Source organism: Pipistrellus hanaki, assembly GCF_964339955.1.
Source record: "Pipistrellus hanaki genome assembly, chromosome: 2".
In the NCBI taxonomy this organism is placed as follows: domain Eukaryota; kingdom Metazoa; phylum Chordata; class Mammalia; order Chiroptera; family Vespertilionidae; genus Pipistrellus; species Pipistrellus hanaki.
Genome location: NC_140504.1, coordinates 6,161,078 through 6,174,749, shown reverse-complemented (window position 1 = coordinate 6,174,749; position 13,672 = coordinate 6,161,078). Strand labels below are relative to the sequence as shown.

General features: G+C 42.0%; 1 protein-coding gene across 7 annotated transcripts in view; it reads right to left on the bottom strand.

Annotated features, from left to right (window-relative positions):
- Positions 1 to 13,672, bottom strand: part of PKNOX1 (PBX/knotted 1 homeobox 1) — a 50,372-nt gene that overhangs the window by 33,848 nt on the left and 2,852 nt on the right. For 2 of the 7 annotated variants that reach the window (XM_084873668.1, XM_084873669.1), the window contains exon 2: positions 10,880 to 10,990. The exons of 4 other annotated variants lie outside the window; for them this stretch is intronic. The gene's annotated coding sequence lies outside the window, so the exon portion shown is untranslated. Of the gene's footprint in view, positions 1 to 3,785; positions 4,310 to 10,879; positions 10,991 to 13,672 lie in introns of those variants that run through there. One more of the 7 variants, XM_084873667.1, reaches the window with a different exon arrangement.

The following is a 13,672-nucleotide window of genomic DNA, read 5'->3' as shown; positions in this document are numbered from 1 at the left end:
TATATTTTATTGATTTTGTACAGAGAGGAAGGGAGAGAGAGAGAGAGAGAGAGAGAGAGAGAGAGAGAGAGAGAGAGCTAGAAACATTGATGAGAGAGAGTCATCGATCAGCTGCCTCTTGCACACCCCCTACTGGGGATATGCCCGCAACCAAGGTACATGCCCTTGACCGGAATCGAACCCAGGACCTTTCAGTCCCCAAGCCGACGCTCTATCCATTGAGCCAAACCGGCTTCGGCCAAAGTTTACTTTAAATGGTCAGTAAGAGCACACACACAACTTATACAAATTGTGGCCAAACTCAACAACTGCTGAGTGGAGGTGGTAGAGGATGACTCTTCTCTTTTAACCTTTTGTGTCTTAAAATGCCTGTAATAAATACTGGGGGGAAGTCAGAATTTTATTTTAAAAATATATAGATTTGCAGTCCCTCTATCAAAACTGCTTAAAATTTCAATATCTGATACAAACCGGTACAGCTATTCTAAAGGAAAACTTTGAAATTTCTGTCAAAAGTTTTGAAAATATGTGTTCTCTCTACAACAAAACACCATGTGAGGAATTTAAAAAAAGGAAATTCTATATAACTATAGTATATTGTCCAGTAAACACACAGGCAGAGTACCATGGTGACCAATATTCCTAAAGAACATCAAAGAAACTGGAGAGAAGTTATCAGCAGATGGCACCATCTGCTCAAGATCGCTGCCAACAGGTAGGGGTGTGTGTGTGTGTGTGTATGTGTGTAGACATTACAACCAGTGCCACCACATGGAAGAGCCATTTGCAAATTTGTTGCTCGTAATTTGTGGAACTCCTTTCCAAATTCCACTATAATATAATATAATATAATATAATATAATATAATATAAGCAATGCGATTGGTGCCTGCAAGATGGCAGGCAAACAAGTCTTAGCAGAATTCACAGGGCTCATCTCAACAGACTTCTTGGGGTTCGGAGTTGGCATTCAGCTCTGGTCAAGGCCTCTGTCGATCTGCTCAGCTATAGACCCTCAGATTGCTGGCTCAGGCAGGCCCAAGACAGAATCTGAGTGACTAACTGATACCTATCATCAACTGGAAAATAACTGAAAGCATCTGACCCAAGGATGATGGTCAACAAAATTCATCTTTCTTTAGCATCATACTAGTGGTCCGGTGCATGAAAATTCCCTCAGCCTGGCCTGTCCCCTCTCACAGTCCGGGAGCCCTCAGGGGTGGGAGGCGACCCAGCAAGCAGGGGAAGGCGACGCCCCCATCACACCTTTGCTGTTGCCACTGCCAGCAGTGCAAGCCTCAGCCTGCCCTGGTTACCTGAGCCTCGGGCGGCCCTGGGCAGCTGGGCAGTTGACATCCGAGGTTTGCCTGCACCTCGGGCTGGCCCTGGACAGCTGGAGGGCTGAGGGCAGGGCCGGCCACACTATGCATCTGCCACCCTTTCTTCCCCCCTACAGCTGGGCTGAAAGGACTGTGGGACTCTGGAGGGGCTAAGGGAACTGGGCACCACCATTTTGTGGCTATGGGTGCCACCATCTTTGTGATGACATAATGGTCAATTTGTATATTCCCTCTTTATTAGATAGGATGTTTTTCTTTTAAAAATATATATTTTATTGATTTTTTACAGAGAGGAAGGGAGAGGGATAGAGTTAGAAACATCAATGAGACAGAAACATTGGTCAGCTGCCTCCTACACACCCCCTACTGGGGATGTGCCCACAACCAAGGTACATGCCCTTGACCAGAATCGAACCTGGGACCCTTAAGTCTGCAGGCCGATACTCTATCCACTGAGCCAAATCAGTCCGGGCTTTATCATAATATGTTTTAATGGGCATTACATAAAAACCAACAGCTAACCTGAGTTGAAGAAACAATCAATCAATCCCCATTTCTTCCCCCCCATTACACAGAAAGTAAGTATCTATTATGTTCAAACTCAAACAACAGTGCCTTAATTTCCTAACATCACTTGGGGCTCTAAAATCGAAGTCAAAGAATTGCCAACCCAATGTACTCATAATAACACGGTGTTCAAGGGTCAGACATAGAATATTATTTATACAAGTTTCACCCAGTGATAATTTGTTGAAGTTGTCACTTCGGTACCCTTTCAAGAGTTCCAGCTAGACTAATACAAATGAAATAAGCACAACTTTCTACTATTCATGTACAGAAATAGTAAAACTCATTAGTAATTAAAAAAAATACTAATATGCAATTTTAAAATAATATATTTTTTATCTAGCAATTATTAAATTTAAAACAACTATACTGCCAGCAAAGATGAAGTAAAACTTGGAACTTTGAAAGAGACCTAGAATTCACAAAATGCATGACTAGTTTGGAAAATAATGTGACTATATGTACAGTCAGTCATGAAAAATATCGCATTCTTCTTCAATCAACCAGAGACTAGCATTCTGGCTATGACCTTTAAGGCAGACAAAAATATGAAATATGGACCAAATCTAAGAGTTGGCATTCAGCTCTGGTCAAGGCCTCTGTCGATCTGCTCAGCTATAGACCCTCAGATTGCTGGCTCAAGCAGGCCCAAGACAGAATCTGAGTGACTATCTGATACCTATCATCAACTGGAAAATAACTGACCCAAGGATGATGGTCAACAAAATTCATCTTTCTTTAGCATAATACTAGTGGCCCGGTATGACATTTTAGTATTTTAAGCTTTCTCGTCTAGGCTTACTGGAATAAGAGAAGTTTATCAAAAAAGCCCAGATATAAACGATTGGCTGAAACTGATCCGGTAGTGACGTGTTTCCTGCTCAGACAATATGGATGAATCTGGGAAGGTTCCAGCTGGCTCAGAAGCTCATAGAGACTAGAAAAGAAGGGATAGTACGCAGGTCAGAAGAAGGCCCTGAAGTTGGCAAGGTCTCATCTCTCTTCCCGGCCACAGCTCTCTGGCCAGTGTGGTCTGCCCGCTCTTGTCTGAGATGACTTAGTGCTTTAATGGTATCATTAAACCCTGTGAAAGATTTAGATTTTAATATTTTGGTGTTCATAATAATCTATGTATTTGACATTTAAGGTGCTTTAATAGTTAAGAAAATGTGACAAATTAACCTTAAAATTTAGCCTTGATTTTAACTTAAAATGTATAATTGCATTATTGATTTTAGACATAATTTCTTTTTCAGTGAAAAGGTATGAGAGAGAAATTAATGAAGATTGCAAACATTTATTCATCTATACAAGTTTATCATTTATACAAATACTGGTCCTGGGATTACAGCAGTGAACAAAACCAAGTCCCTGACCATGAAGCTCACCACCTGGTAGACAGGATTGGAAAGTTTGAGAACATGAGATTCACTGTAAATATAACTTTAAATTATTAGGCATACCTGAGAAGGTTTTACATGTTTGGTCAGATATATAAGGTGCTTAAATGAAAATCAAATCCACTAAACTTAAAATTATGATTCCAACTGTGTATGTTATGACTGGGACTGATCATTAAAAATGGTATATTTAGTCGGATCACCTTGAGTTGATCAAAGGCTGCCTAAAGGGCAAAGTTCGGTTAAAATATACTAAATTCATAAAGAAAACAAAAAGCCTGCAAATTCTACAGAAAGGTATAAAGGTATACAGAATAAGCCTGTAACTTTGTGGCCTTCATGAATGTTGATTTTAAAATAACCTCAAATTACCTTTTTTGTGCTCAAAAGTCTCATTTGAAAGGGCATTAAACATGGCAAGGAAAACTAGACGCTAGTGTTTTTTATCCATAATAATAAAAAATGGAAACAGAACCTACATGTCATCCACAGAGAAACAGTGAAATCGATTACAGTCACCCATCATCAGTCACTAGCGCGGTGGTTAGATCCAGGAGCAGCATAGAAAGTCTCACAGCAGCCTGCCAACTGAAAGGCAGGGCCCACGACTTGTTAGCTTTGTGCCCATCATCCAGTCCACAAAGATTTACTGCAGGTCTTCTCCATGTGGGCTGTGTTGTAAGTGCTTGGGATAGAGCGGCAGACAAAACCAGAAACACCTTTATACCAATGCCGAAAAAGTCCTGATAGGTTAATCTGGGCAGGAGACACCTCTATGGTGTCCGGTCTCCCTAGTCCAGAGCCTGGGTCCTCTCCCACAGAGGTCTCCTGTGCTCATGGTTCAATTCCTAAACATTGTTAGTTTTTCCTGCTGCTGTCAAAAATATCTCACTGTCATTATACTTTGTGGTAGACTGCTGGATACAAAGTGCCCCCTAATCTGTATGGACTAACTTTGTACTGGTCAACTTCACTAGAGCCTTTAGTTTATGGAGAGTCTACTGGTTTTTCTTGGTACATGTAGTTATCTATAAATCTTGCAGCTGTAATTCCAATAAAAATTCCTATTGTTTAGAAACAAACAAACAAAAAAACCCTATCCTAAAATGTATATGGTGGAATCAAGATCCATGAATAGTTAAATTACCCTTAAGAGATTTAAGAAATAGCAAATTTTAAAGTATCCTACAAGACTACAGAAATAACATAAAAGTATATAACAACACAATAGATAAATAGGCCATTGGGACAGAAGAAATAAGACACTAGATTTGCCAGGGCTTGAAGAAAAATTGCCCCAAAAATGCAGGAAGCTTTAGAATTTGATTCTTTTATAAAAATCTCTCTTAACTCAATTCCTACAGAGTGCTTGTGAAACGGGTTTTGGTGCTGTTTTTCAAACACACTGTACCTGTGGTCAGTCGTGTGTTCTCCTGTTTAAACATGGGCACGCTGACTCTGGGTGGCCTGGGCTGGATAAAGCAGAAGCACTTACAAGATAAAATCTCTCCAGCTTTGGAAGAACACTGTCTCAAAGCTCTATGTCACAGTGCTAGCTACATACATAGTCCATGTTAATGCAGAAATGTACAGAAAATGTGTTCTGTTTAATCTTCACTTTGTCCTGTCAGTATCACAACGGGGCTGTGAGAGGAGGAAAGGGAAAATGAGGGAAGAAATATCTTCTCATATTCAACACCTCCATGAGACACTTTTAAGGCTGACCTTAGAGACTCAGTTGGAACCTCGAGAATGCAGTGGAAGCGAAGGTGTGTGACTCCTGGGCTGGGTCGTAAGTGTGAAGCAGCTTCTATCTTCTCTGGACACTTACTGCTGATGCCCTAAGCCCCATGCTGTGAGGAAGCCCCCCCCCCCGCAATGCTGTGAGAAAGCACACTTCCCTATTTCCAACCCCAATACTGTGAAGAAGCCCAGGTCATATGTAGAGTCATCATAGAGTCACAGTTTCTTAAGAGTTGCTTCTTGCCGAAACCGGTTTGGCTCAGTGGTAGAGCGTCGGTCTGCGGACTGAAAAGTCCCAGTTTCGATTCCGGTCAAGGGCATGTACATTGGTTGCGGGCACATCCCCAGTGGGGGGTGTGCAGGAGGCACCTAATCGATGACTCTCTCATCGATGTTTCCAACTGTCTATCCCTCTCTCTTCCTCTCTGTAAAAAATCAATAAAATATATTAAAAAGAATAAAAAAAGTTGCTTCTTGCTGAAACCGGTTTGGCTCGTGGATAGAGCATCTGCCTGCAGACTGAAGGGTCCCAGGTTCGATTCCAGTACTTTGGTTGCAGACACATCCCTGATGGTGGTGTGCAGGAGGCAGCTGGTCGATATTTCTCTCTCATCGATGTTTCTAGCTCTCTATTCCCTCTCCCTTCATCTTTGAAGAAAATCAATAAGATCTATAAAATAAAATAAAAAGTTGTTCTTTCCCTCTGCTTATCAATTTTCAGAACATTCCTTGCTTTTCCAGTGGCATTTGGGTTTCAGCCGAAAGCCAGTATCAACTTCCAAATTTGAGAAAATGCCTCTAAAAGACTCCAGTCCTCAGTCATCAAGCCACTCCCAGCCTCTGCGTCTTGCTAGCTGAGGACCCAACCCTTGTGGAGCAGGCACAGGCCATTTCCACTGCATCCTTTCCAATTCCTGGCCTCAAACCCATGAGCACCATAAAATGGTTGTGTTAGGCCACTAATGGCTTCCCACTAATAGGAACCAGAGCACTCTAGCAGATGCTGTGTAACACTGTCCTCATCTTACAGAACACAGAGGCTAAGATACCTTTGTGAGGTCAGACTCTGGCTCTGAAGCCCCATTTCTTCTACACATTCCTAAGAACACAATAACTTTATTTCTAAGATAACTGTAGAACCCGTAAGAAAATCGGGACAGTATTTGACAACCCATTCAATTTAAAAAATATATATATATATTATTGATTTTTTTTACAGAGAGGAAGATGGAGGGATAGAGAGCTAGAAACATCAATGAGAATCATTGATCAGCTGCCTCTTGCACACCCCCTAATGGGGATGTGCCCGCAACCAAGGTACATGCCCTTGACCGGAATCGAACCTGGGACCTTTCAGTCCGCAGGCTGACGCTCTATCTACTGAGCCAAACCAGTTTCGGCTCCGTTCAATTTTAATGCCTGCAAATGTTAATTTCATCAATTCAAGCTATGAATTATGGTGTCCTTCAAAATGAGAAACACCATTGAAGAGAATAATTGAAAAAGGCAATGCATCAGGTAAACACCACGAATGACTTCCAATCATGGCAAGGACAACCACGCTGCACACGCATGTAACTCTGCTCTGCAAACACTAACAAATCCAAAGGAAAAAATAACAGCCTGGTGTTCTTGTGAAGAAGTGGCATTTCCTGACAAAGTCTGGAAGTAGGCACCTCCAAAACACCGAACACAGGTTACTGAAAAGGAAAGAAATACCTCCCTGATCCTATGATGTACAAATTAAACAAGCTCCCCCATTGTCACCCTTCCATTGTCTGAACTCCCAGCAATGCCTTCAGAGCAATCTCCCATGGCCATGCTTTCCCATGCCAAGCCCGTTCTCCACACTACAGCCCCAATTATGGGGTTTCTTAAGAGCTGCTTCTTTGCCTCTGCTTATCAATTTTCAGAATGTGCTAGTTCCCTATCCTTCTCCAATAGTGACCAGTGAGGCTGTTTCAGTACATTATGATCTCATGGGTTTGAACATTTTAAAAATAAGTACATTAGCCCTAGCTAGTTTGCTCAGTGGACAGAGCCTTGGCCTGCGAATGAAGGGTCCCAGGTTCAATTTCAGACAAGAGCACATACCTTGATTGCAGGCTCCTGGCCCTGGTCAGGGGCATGCAGGAGGCAACCAATTGATGTGTCTCTTTCACACCGGTATTTCTCTCTGTCTCTCCCTCTCCCTTCCACTCTCTCTAAAAATCAATGGAAAAATATCCATTAAAATAAGAAAAATTAAATTTTAAAAAGTGTGTGTATACATATATATAAATATATATTTACATATATATATATATATATATATATATATATATATATATATATATATATATATTTCCCCAAAATTAGCCCATCTTTGGCCAATGCAAGCAACTTCAGTTACCTCCTAGAGCCTTTAATACACCCTAGTAATTCTTGGTAACTTTCTTGCTTTCAGGTAAAAACAAGACACTCCAGGCTCATCTTTATTTTCTGCACTATAATTGTCACTTTTAAAAGAGATATGGTCGAAACCAGTTTGGCTCAGTGGTTAAAGCATTGGCCTGCAGACTGAAAAGTCCTGGATTCGATTCCAGTCAAGGGCATGTACCTTGGTTGAGGGCACATCCCCAGTGGGGGGTGCAGGAGGCAGCTGATCGGTGTTTCTCTCTCATTGATGTTTCTAACTCTCTCCCTTCCTCTCTGTAAAAAGATCAATAAAATGTATTCTTTAAAAAAAAAAGAGAGATGAAGACAAAGAAAAAGTGGGAGGAGAAGGGAGTGGCTTCTAGAAAGACGCCCTAATAAGCCAAAGACCAGTGTGGCCGTCCTACTATAACCCTGCCCCTTTTCCTGACCTCTGACCCACAGGGCCCAGTACCTGCCAGCCCAGCTAGAGTCTGCTCTCCCGCAGCCTAGTCCCACGGTGCTCCTCAGCCCCAGAGCACAGGGAGTGCGGCACACAGAGGCATCCTTGCTTTCCCGATGGTATTTGGGTTTCAGAACTGCTTCTGGACCAGGTGGTACCCATAAGAAAGAATTAAGCTCTGTATAGTGACTTCAGCAAAGCAGAGTTTCTCAGGGCTCAAATGCCAGCAAAAGGAAAAACAAAGAAGCAATGAGAACTGGTAAAAAAGCAAAGATTTCTAGATTTAGCTTTCAATAGTTATTCACATGAATTCCTTTATTATTCTAATTATGACTTAACAGCTATTTATTGTACCTAGGCCCTATTTTTACACGGATGTCATTACATACCAATCACAGCAAGATAGTCTACTGAGGGACAATATCTTGTCTTACCCTTTATTAGTCATATTTTCCCCAACAGACTTAGGCTGTTTGATTCCATTTATCCAGACCGATACTAATTTGTTTCAGCTGAAATGGCTGAGGGGTCAGCACACTTTTCTGTAAAGAGCCAGCTAATTAGTATTTTAGGCTTTGTGGGCAACGTACTGTTTCTACTGTACATTCTTTTTCCTTTACGTCGGCTCTAGTGGCACTTGGCCCAGAGGCCTACAATTTGCCAACTCATGGCCTAAAATATATCTGTCCAAAGAGACATTTTATAACTTATTTTATCCATCAAAAATGTACTCTCTAGCCTGGCCAGTGTGGCTCAGTTGGTTGAGCATCATCCCATGCACCAGGAAGTCACCCGTTAGATTCCAGGCCAGGGCACATGTCTGGTTTGGAGGTAGCTGATCAATGTTTCCCTCTCTCTGAAATCAACACTTTTTTTTTTTTTTTTTTAATTTGCTCTCTAACTCAGTTTTGGGACATCAAATCATTTAATCTACAGACAGGCCCAATGCAGGAAAGCTCGGAGCTACCACACCCAGCCACTTTCCTTCTCAGCAGGGCAACTCCCCGGCTGCTCTCCAAGGCTGTTAAACGACAGAAGAGCACAATCAACCCCACTAACAGTAATGCAAGGAAGTCTACGGTAACTTTGGCTTGCATGTCTGGAAGAGAGATAGTTAAGGAGCCAGGAAAGGACTGGGGACACAGCAAGAGTCAAGAGACATTTGCAACCGACATCTTGACATCTTCTTTGTGGCTGCTAATATTTTGTCAGAATATTTAATTGATGATACTTTTCTAAACTAAACCTGCTAATATTATTAATAAAGAAAGCTGTCAAGGAATCCAAGAAAACTGTAAAATTCTATACAAAAAAAAAAAAAAAGAGAGAGAGAGAGAGATTTTTCCAAGATACCTTTTAGGACAATCAACTGTCCATCACTACAGTTCAGTGAGCTGTCATCCACCTGTCCCCTCTCTTCTATCCTGGCTTCATTCACATCCCCCATTCCAGTGAGGGCTCAGCCAATAACACATTCTGAGGAAAGCATTTGCCAAGCAATCACTTTATTGTTCAAACAAGGCTTGGGGAAGTATCACTTAGGTCCCCTGGGATCTGACTAAGCTTGTTAGGCCAGAAGAGGCTAAAATACACACAGAAAATATAAAAAAAACGAGATACTCAAAAGGCTCTGCCACATTAAGCATGGACATAAAATAATCAGAAAAAAAATAGAACCATTAAATTGTGAAGAGTTCTTAAATTTTTAAAATAAAAAACGTACTTACCTATATTATGTAAACATATAAATACATATATATAAAAGCCTAAGTGACCGTTCGACTGTTAGACCAGTAGCTATGAGATGCACTGACCACCAGGGGGCAGATGCTCAATGCACAGACAGGGAAACATGGGACAGACTGAAGAATCTGAGGAAAGGGGGAAGGGCGGGAAGAGTTTAACCAAAGATCTTACATGCATACTAAGGTCCAGTGCATGGATTTGTGCACCGGTAGGGTCCCTTGGCCTGGCCTGCAGGGATTGGGCAGAAACTGGCAGTCCAACATCCCCTGAGGGGTCCCAGATTTGAGAGGGCGCAGATCAGGCTGAGGGACCCCACCAGTACACAAATATATGCACTGGGCCTCTAGTATATAATAATGATGGCGCCGAAACCGGTTTGGCTCAGTGGTAGAGCGTCGGTCTGCGGACTGAAGGGTCCCGGGTTCGATTCCGGTCAAGGGCATGTACATTGGTTGCGGGCACATCCCCAGTGGGGGGTGTGCAGGAGGCAGCTGGTCGATGTTTCTCTCTCATCGACGTTTCTAGCTCTCTATTCCTCTCCCTTCCTCTCTGTAAAAAATCAATAAAATATATATATATATTTTTTTAATAATGATGGCTAAAAACACAACACAAAATAGATTAACTGATTAATACATAAAAATGTATGCATATCCAACTAAACTTGGGTTCTACACAATACATTTTGGGAAATGTTGTTCTAGATCAGTAGTTCTTATCCAGGTGAGACTTTTCTCCCCCAGAGGGCACTGGGCAATATCAGAAGCCATTTTTATTATTACAACTGGGGCTAGGGTCCCACTAGCTTCTAGTATGTAGGGACCAAGAATGCTGCTAAAATCTTATAATGAAGGGACCAACCTCCTCCACACAGACATTTCTGATCCCAAATGTTAACAGTGCCATGGTTTACTGCTGCTCTAGAGGCTTATTTCCACTTATGCTGCAGGAAATTCTGCTGAAATAAAACTTTAACACACACACCCACATATATATATATATATATAAATATATATATATACACACACACACACACACACACACACACACAACTGAATTTAGACAAATACAAAATTAAATTCCTAGTTTTTTAACACAAAAAGTACAAATCTTGATAAAATGTTTTAGACAAAATATAACATATATTGAAAGATTAGCAAGGTTTCATTGAGGCATTATTTTTGCAAAAAATAATGAACTGTTTTGGAAACTGCAATCACACAATACCTATCAATCCACAGTCCCTTCTGAGTGACCCAGCCCCAGACCCTGCTGAAAGGGGGCAGCTGTGTAGATGGCAGGAGTCCATCCGTTCCTGGCGACAGGACCAGGCAGCTCCTAGGTGGGGTGGAGGGAGAGGAAGAGGATGAGGCGGCAGAGTTGGGCCCAAACTAAAAGGGGGTGGAGAACATGCAATTGACAGTGTGCAGGAACAGACAGTGGAGAGTTAGAGTCCAACAGAGAGGGATGGCCAAGACCCCATGTGGGCAGCCAGACTCTGCCAAGACCCAAAACTGGCCCCAAGGCCCAGCACTATGGTGATGCCTGCAATCCCGCTGGATTCTGACTTTCCTTATCCTTGTTGGACCACAGTCTCCTGGACTTGAAGTTAGCCTGCTCCCTGCCATCCCGAGACCTGACTAAATGGCCAGTCATTCTGTGTCAGCCACAGGTGGCAAACAAGAAAAGCAGCACTTCCAGTAAACATGCCCATAGCCTCACCTCACATGGCTTTACTGGGCTAGAGGCCTGCCAAAGATGCCTGCCTGTGGCACCTGGTGGCTGGCAGGACACTGCTCACACTCTGGTGTGCAGGACAGGATGGCAGATGCAGTAACCTCATTTGACAACCTTTGCAACCAGGCCTTTCCATCATGTCAGTCATTGCTTGAATGTTTATTCTAAAGATTTCCAGTTCAAATTTTTTTCTACGCTGTATTTCCATGTCCTATATTGAAGGAGAACAGAGTTTGGGATGCCAAATATGCCACTTTGGCATATTGATTATTTTAAGCTGGTTAATTTTAAGAAACAGCAGACCTAGCAGAAGCTCTGAAAACCTAGGAGAATTTATCCTTTGTAAAACTCAATTAGATTTGTAAGGGTCACCTCCATCCGTAAGGGGGTTTCCCTCACTGTACCTGTCCTGCTTTCAGTCAGAGAAGGCAGGGACTTAAATCTGCAGAAAAACCTTAGGCTGGTTTTCTGCATTTTGCCTGGTAACCTCCCATAAAGACTCTCCACCCCAATGTCATCTTTTGTCACTAGCTGAAGGTGGTATTTAAGATGATGGCTCCCACAATTTGGTAAGTTACTCAGTGTTCCTAGGTCTCTCCAGCGTATACATGTTACTAAACTTTAATTTGTCTTTTCTCCTACTAATCTGTCTTAATTTGATTATTAGTCCAGCCAGAACTTGAAGGGTAGAGGATGATTTTCCTCCCCACCAGTGTCTTCTTACACAGCTTGTACAAAATAGAAGGCTAATTTATCACAGCTGTGTGTGGTCTGTCGCAACGTCTAAGATAGTACCATTGCTGGCTCCCCATGTGGCTCTTGCAGCTTCTCTCACCCTCACCCTCTATGGCCCCAGCCTGAGTTCCCTTATTTGAACTGTTTTTATTTCTCATCCCCATTGCCATCAGTACAATCATTTTAGGAAGAAAAACCGGGCACACACACATTCCTACTAACAGATGGGCTGAGGGCAAGGTGAGTTCTGGTGCAGAAGTTCTGAACTTGGTGTCTGTGAACTTGATTGAGGAAAAAAATATCTTTATTTGCAATAATCTCTGGCTGAGATTTAGTACTCGCTCAATTATGAGAGTAGATATTAAATCCTGGAGTTCCAGCCCAGGTGGTTTGGCTCCGTGGTTGAGTGTCAACCTATGAACCAGGAGGTCATGGTTCGATTCCGTCAGGGCACAGGCCTGGGTTGCTGGCTCAATCCCCAGTGTGGGTGTGCAGGAGGCAGCTGATCAATGCTTCTCTCATCCTTGATGTTTCTCTCTCTCCCTCGCCCTTTCCCTCTGAAATCATTAAAAAAAAAAATTTAAATCTTGGCTTTCCAGCAGAAACCACAAATATCTTCACAAAGCATTAGAGTTGCTTACAAAATCCCAATTTGTCAGTTACTTCTCACCACTGCAAAGGAATTACTACCGCCTGTGCCCAGTCTGTTACTAATTCAGCTAATGAAGGGCCCTGAGGAATTTCATCACCAGTTTGGTTCGATATTTTGATAACTTTATTTCAGCAATAATGGGTTCTCTTCTTGATCCTATTTTATCTAAAACAGTAATTTTTTTCAACAGTGCGCCACAAGAATTTTTAAAACATGCGATACCTGACTAGTCATGGACACTGACCCCTTTCACCTTAGATCAGGTGTCAGCAACCTACAGCTCCAGAGCCGCATGCGGCTCTTTTGAAGCTTTACTGCGGCTCCGACAACTTGCAAGCCTGTGTGAAAATGAAGGTAACATCTTACAGCCCTGATGTGCTGACACTGTGCACTGAGGTTCAGGAGAAAAATCCCATTAACCAGGTAAATTAAATATTTTAATTAGCTATTAATTTGCAAAAATATATTTTATATTGTTAAGTGAAAAAGTCCTTTTTTTCTTCAGATTGACAGCTAACTGCACGATCCGGTATATAGCATTAAGGTAAGAAACAATATATGCAGTGTTATATTTGTTTTAAATGTCGCAATGGTTTTGCGGCTCCCAGGTTTTTTTTTTTCCTTCAGAAACGGGTCCAAGTGGCTCTTTATGTCTTAAAGGTTGCAGACCCCTGCCTTAAATTGTCAAATAAAAAATGACAACAGCTAAGAAAATAGCTGTCTGGAGTGAATGAGTCAAAGTTAAGCCAATTATTTTTTGGCAGATTGGCAAAAGCATATTTTTGGTGTGCCGCAGAATTTTAGTAATTAGTGTACCATGAGAAGAGAAGGCTGAAGATCGCTGTTCTACATCGTCTTTACAGAGAGCCCAGCGGCCCGTTGAAAACGGGAATGTT